Here is a 5,788-nt window from a genome sequence, read left to right on the forward strand (position 1 = left end):
TCCTCTAACAGCTACATTACTATTACAATAACCTGTGTCCTACTGTTTTATCCTCTAACAGCTACATTACTATTACAATAACCTGTGTCCTACTGTTTTATCCTCTAACAGCTACATTACTATGACAATAACCTGTGTCCTACTGTTTTATCCTCTAACAGCTACATTACTATGACAATAACCTGTGTCCTACTGTTTTATCCTCTAACAGCTACATTACTATTACAATAACCTGTGTCCTACTGTTTTATCCTCTAACAGCTACATTACTATGACAATAACCTGTGTCCAACTGTTTTATCCTCTAACAGCTACATTACTATTACAATAACCTGTGTCCAACTGTTTTATCCTCTAACAGCTACATTACTATGACAATAACCTGTGTCCTACTGTTTTATCCTCTAACAGCTACATTACTATGACAATAACCTGTGTCCTACTGTTTTATCCTCTAACAGCTACATTACTATTACAATAACCTGTGTCCTACTGTTTTATCCTCTAACAGCTACATTACTATGACAATAACCTGTGTCCAACTGTTTTATCCTCTAACAGCTACATTACTATTACAATAACCTGTGTCCTACTGTTTTATCCTCTAACAGCTACATTACTATGACAATAACCTGTGTCCTACTGTTTTATCCTCTAACAGCTACATTACTATGACAATAACCTGTGTCCTACTGTTTTATCCTCTAACAGCTACATTACTATTACAATAACCTGTGCCCAACTGTTTTATCCTCTAACAGCTACATTACTATGACAATAACCTGTGTCCTACTGTTTTATCCTCTAACAGCTACATTACTATTACAATAACCTGTGTCCTACTGTTTTATCCTCTAACAGCTACATTACTATGACAATAACCTGTCTCCTACTGTTTTATCCTCTAACAGCTACATTACTATTACAATAACCTGTGTCCTACTGTTTTATCCTCTAACAGCTACATTACTATGACAATAACCTGTGTCCTACTGTTTTATCCTCTAACAGCTACATTACTATGACAATAACCTGTGTCCTACTGTTTTATCCTCTAACAGCCACAATTACATCTCGTCAATCACAATTCACACCACACATACAGTACAAACACAGTAAAGCCCTTCAGTACAGTACATACACAGTAAAAGCCCTTCAGTACAGTACATACACAGTAAAGCCCTTCAGTACAGTACATACACAGTAAAGCCCTTCAGTACAGTACATACACAGTAAAGCCCTTCAGTACAGTACATACACAGTAAAGCCCTTCAGTACAGTACATACACAGTAAAGCCCTTCAGTACAGTACATACACAGTAAAAGTCCTTCAGTACAGTACATACACAGTAAAAGTCCTTCAGTACAGTACATACACAGTAAAGCCCCCCCAAATATCATGTCAAACGTGACTAAATAATATGAAAAACATTGAAGAATTGAAATGACTAAGACATTATTAAAAACTAATTGAAGTCAGTATGACCGTCTTCATGCTTGGGATGTGCAGCTTTACTGCTCTGTTCCCTGTACAACACATTTCATTTCCTCTCTCCGTTCACTGCCCTTGTCATGTGAAGCCCAATCTGAGCCGCTGACAAGATAAGCAATTTCAACTAATGAACTACTGAAAATATTAATAATTTTCCACCACCGCCGACCGAACGAGAGAACAAGAGAGCGTCAACGATATCTTTCTATGAAGAGCTAATGATTTCAAAGCTGAGCTGAGAGCAGAGCCGGACGAGACTTCAGGATGAGGGTTATTGTGATTCTCAACTCAACTAGACGTTTCACAGCATTAAACCTATCCTACTGGACTTGTCTTCATTCTCCCCCTCCACTACACCCCACCGGCCCCTGCCTCTGGGAAGCAAACCAACGCTAAGCTAAACAAAGCTCTCCTCTCTTCTCCTCCCTTTTCTCTCAGTTCTCTCTCTCTCTCTCTCTCTGTGTTGTACCAGGTAGTCCACCCATATCAATGACAGTATGCAGTGGCTGTACTCTATACATTTGAAGAGAGAGAGAGAGAGAGAGAGATAGAGAGAGAGAGAGAGAGAGAAGCCTGCAGTATGAAGCTGCAGCCCTGGAGGGTTTCTATGGACGTGCATCTCATATCCTCTCTCCAACCCTCCTCTCAGCCCTGGAGGGTGTCAGTGGGGCTCTATGAGCATGCAGACATCCTCTCCCCTATAGAGATGTTCACAGTACTACACAGTTACAGTCATAGATATGTTCACATTACATCACAGTCATAGACATGTTCACAGCACCACACACTCACAGTCATATAGATGTTCACAGTACTACACAGTTACAGTCATATAGATGTTCACAGTACTACACACTCACAGTCATATAGATGTTCACAGTACTACACAGTCACAGTCATGCAGATGTTCACAGTACTACACAGTTACAGCCATATAGATTTTCACAGTACTACACACTCATAGCAATATAGATGTTCACAGTACTACACACTCACAGTCATATAGATGTTCACAGTACTACACAGTTACAGCCATATAGATGTTCACAGTACTACACACTCACAGCCATATAGATGTTCACAGTACTACACAGTCACAGTCATATAGATGTTCACAGTACTACACACTCACAGTCATATAGATGTTCACAGTACTACACACTCACAGCCATATAGATGTTCACAGTACTACACAGTCACAGTCATAGAGATGTTCACAGAACTACACAGTCACAGTCAAAGAGATGTTCACAGTACTACACAGTTACAGTCATATAGATGTCCACAGTACTACACACTCACAGTCATATAGATGTTCACAGTACTACACACTCACAGCCATATAGATGTTCACAGTACTACACAGTCGCAGTCATAGAGATGTTCACAGAACTACACAGTCACAGTCAAAGAGATGTTCACAGTACTACACAGTTACAGTCATATAGATGTTCACAGCACTACACAGTCACAGGGATGTTCACAGCACTACACAATCACAGTCATAGAGATGTTCAGAGCACTACACAGTCACAGTCATAGAGATGTTCACAGTAGTACACAGTTACAGTCATATAGATGTTCACAGTACTACACAGTTACAGTCATATAGATGTTCACAGTACTACACAGTTACAGTCATATAGATGTTCACAGTACTACACAGTCACAGTCATATAGATGTTCACAGTACTACACAGTCACAGTCATAGAGATGTTCACAGTAGTACACAGTCACAGTCAGAGATGTTCACGGTACTACACACTCACAGTCATAGAGATGTTCACAGTACTACACAGTTACAGCCATATATATTTTCACAGTACTACACAGTCACAGTCAGAGATGTTCACAGTACTACACAGTTACAGTCATATAGATGTTCACAGTACTACACAGTTACAGTCATATAGATGTTCACAGTACTACACAGTCACAGTCATATAGATGTTCACAGTACTACACAGTTACAGCCATATAGATTTTCACAGTACTACACACTCATAGCAATATAGATGTTCACAGTACTACACACTCACAGTCATATAGATGTTCACAGTACTACACAGTTACAGCCATATAGATGTTCACAGTACTACACACTCACAGCCATATAGATGTTCACAGTACTACACACTCACAGTCATATAGATGTTCACAGTACTACACACTCACAGTCATATAGATGTTCACAGTACTACACACTCACAGCCATATAGATGTTCACAGTACTACACAGTCGCAGTCATAGAGATGTTCACAGAACTACACAGTCACAGTCAAAGAGATGTTCACAGTACTACACAGTTACAGTCATATAGATGTTCACAGCACTACACAGTCACAGAGATGTTCACAGCACTACACAGTCACAGTCATAGAGATGTTCACAGCACTACACAGTCACAGTCATAGAGATGTTCACAGTAGTACACAGTTACAGTCATATAGATGTTCACAGTACTACACAGTTACAGTCATATAGATGTTCACAGTACTACACAGTTACAGTCATATAGATGTTCACAGTACTACACAGTCACAGTCATATAGATGTTCACAGTACTACACAGTCACAGTCATAGAGATGTTCACAGTAGTACACAGTTACAGTCATATAGATGTCCACAGTACTACACAGTTACAGTCATATAGATGTTCACAGTACTACACAGTTACAGTCATATAGATGTTCACAGTAGTACACAGTTACAGTCATATAGATGTTCACAGTACTACACAGTTACAGTCATATAGATGTTCACAGTACTACACAGTCACAGTCATAGAGATGTTCACATTACTACACAACAGGAGACATACAGTAGGGGACTGGTTCATTGGTTCAACTAACAACCCTGATGAAATGTGTTGTAGACTCACACACCACAAACCACCAGGCCAACCTCCATGCTATTTCTGCCACACCAAGAATAACAAATACTTTTTCAACAAGAGGAATTCTGTTGCCCCATAATCTTATAATGCACTTCCAATTCGTTTGAAGGTTACAAACATTCAGCTACAAATACTGGTATACAATGGAAGCCTCTAGAAACCTGAAGTCAGCCGTACACTTCATCTATAAACCTGAAGTCAGCCGTACACTTCATCTATAAACCTGAAGTCAGCCGTACACTTCATCTATAAACCTGAAGTCAGCCGTACACTTCATCTATAAACCTGAAGTCAGCCGTACACTTCATCTATAAACCTGAAGTCAGCCGTACACTTCATCTATAAACCTGAAGTCAGCCGTACACTTCATCTATAAACCTGAAGTCAGCCGTACACTTCATCTATAAACCTGAAGTCAGCCGTACACTTCATCTATAAACCTGAAGTCAGCCGTACACTTCATCTATTAACCTGAAGTCAGCCGTACCCTTCATCTATAAACCTGAAGTCAGCCGTACACTTCATCTATAAACCTGAAGTCAGCCGTACACTTCATCTATAAACCTGAAGTCAGCCGTACACTTCATCTATAAACCTGAAGTCAGCCGTACACTTCATCTATAAACCTGAAGTCAGCCGTACACTTGCCGTACACTTCATCTATAAACCTGAAGTCAGCCGTACACTTCATCTATAAACCTGAAGTCAGCCGTACACTTCATCTATAAACCTGAAGTCAGCCGTACACTTCATCTATAAACCTGAAGTCAGCCGTACACTTCATCTATAAACCTGAAGTCAGCCGTACACTTGCCGTACACTTCATCTATTAACCTGAAGTCAGCCGTACACTTCATCTATAAACCTGAAGTCAGCCGTACACTTCATCTATAAACCTGAAGTCAGCCGTACACTTCATCTATTAACCTGAAGTCAGCCGTACACTTCATCTATTAACCTGAAGTCAGCCGTACCCTTCATCTATAAACCTGAAGTCAGCCGTACACTTCATCTATAAACCTGAAGTCAGCCGTACACTTCATCTATAAACCTGAAGTCAGCCGTACACTTCATCTATAAACCTGAAGTCAGCCGTACACTTCATCTATACTATAAACCTGAAGTCAGCCGTACACTTCATCTATAAACCTGAAGTCAGCCGTACACTTCATCTATAAACCTGAAGTCAGCCGTACACTTCATCTATAAACCTGAAGTCAGCCGTACACTTCATCTATAAACCTGAAGTCAGTCGCACTCTTCATCTTCACCGTGTTCCCAAAAGAAGAAAGTGTATATTCTCAGAATGTCATTTCAGAGAGCGACCCCCCCCCCCCCCCCCCATCACCCTGACAACATTCACAGCTCATGTCATGTCTTACAACATCAAGGTTAAA

The 5,788-nt window shown here is 40.2% G+C and overlaps 1 long non-coding RNA gene across 1 annotated transcript; it reads right to left on the reverse strand.

The window, feature by feature from the left end:
• Window positions 1–1,553: 1,553 nt before the first annotated feature.
• Window positions 1,554–5,494, reverse strand: LOC115203557 (uncharacterized). The gene is made up of 2 exons (XR_003880201.1): window positions 5,226–5,494; window positions 1,554–5,183 (listed from the first exon to the last, which is right to left on the reverse strand). It is a non-coding gene; the product is annotated as an uncharacterized LOC115203557 (long non-coding RNA).
• Window positions 5,495–5,788: the final 294 nt, after the last annotated feature.

This window comes from Salmo trutta, chromosome 12, assembly GCF_901001165.1.
Source record: "Salmo trutta chromosome 12, fSalTru1.1, whole genome shotgun sequence".
NCBI lineage: Eukaryota > Metazoa > Chordata > Actinopteri > Salmoniformes > Salmonidae > Salmo > Salmo trutta.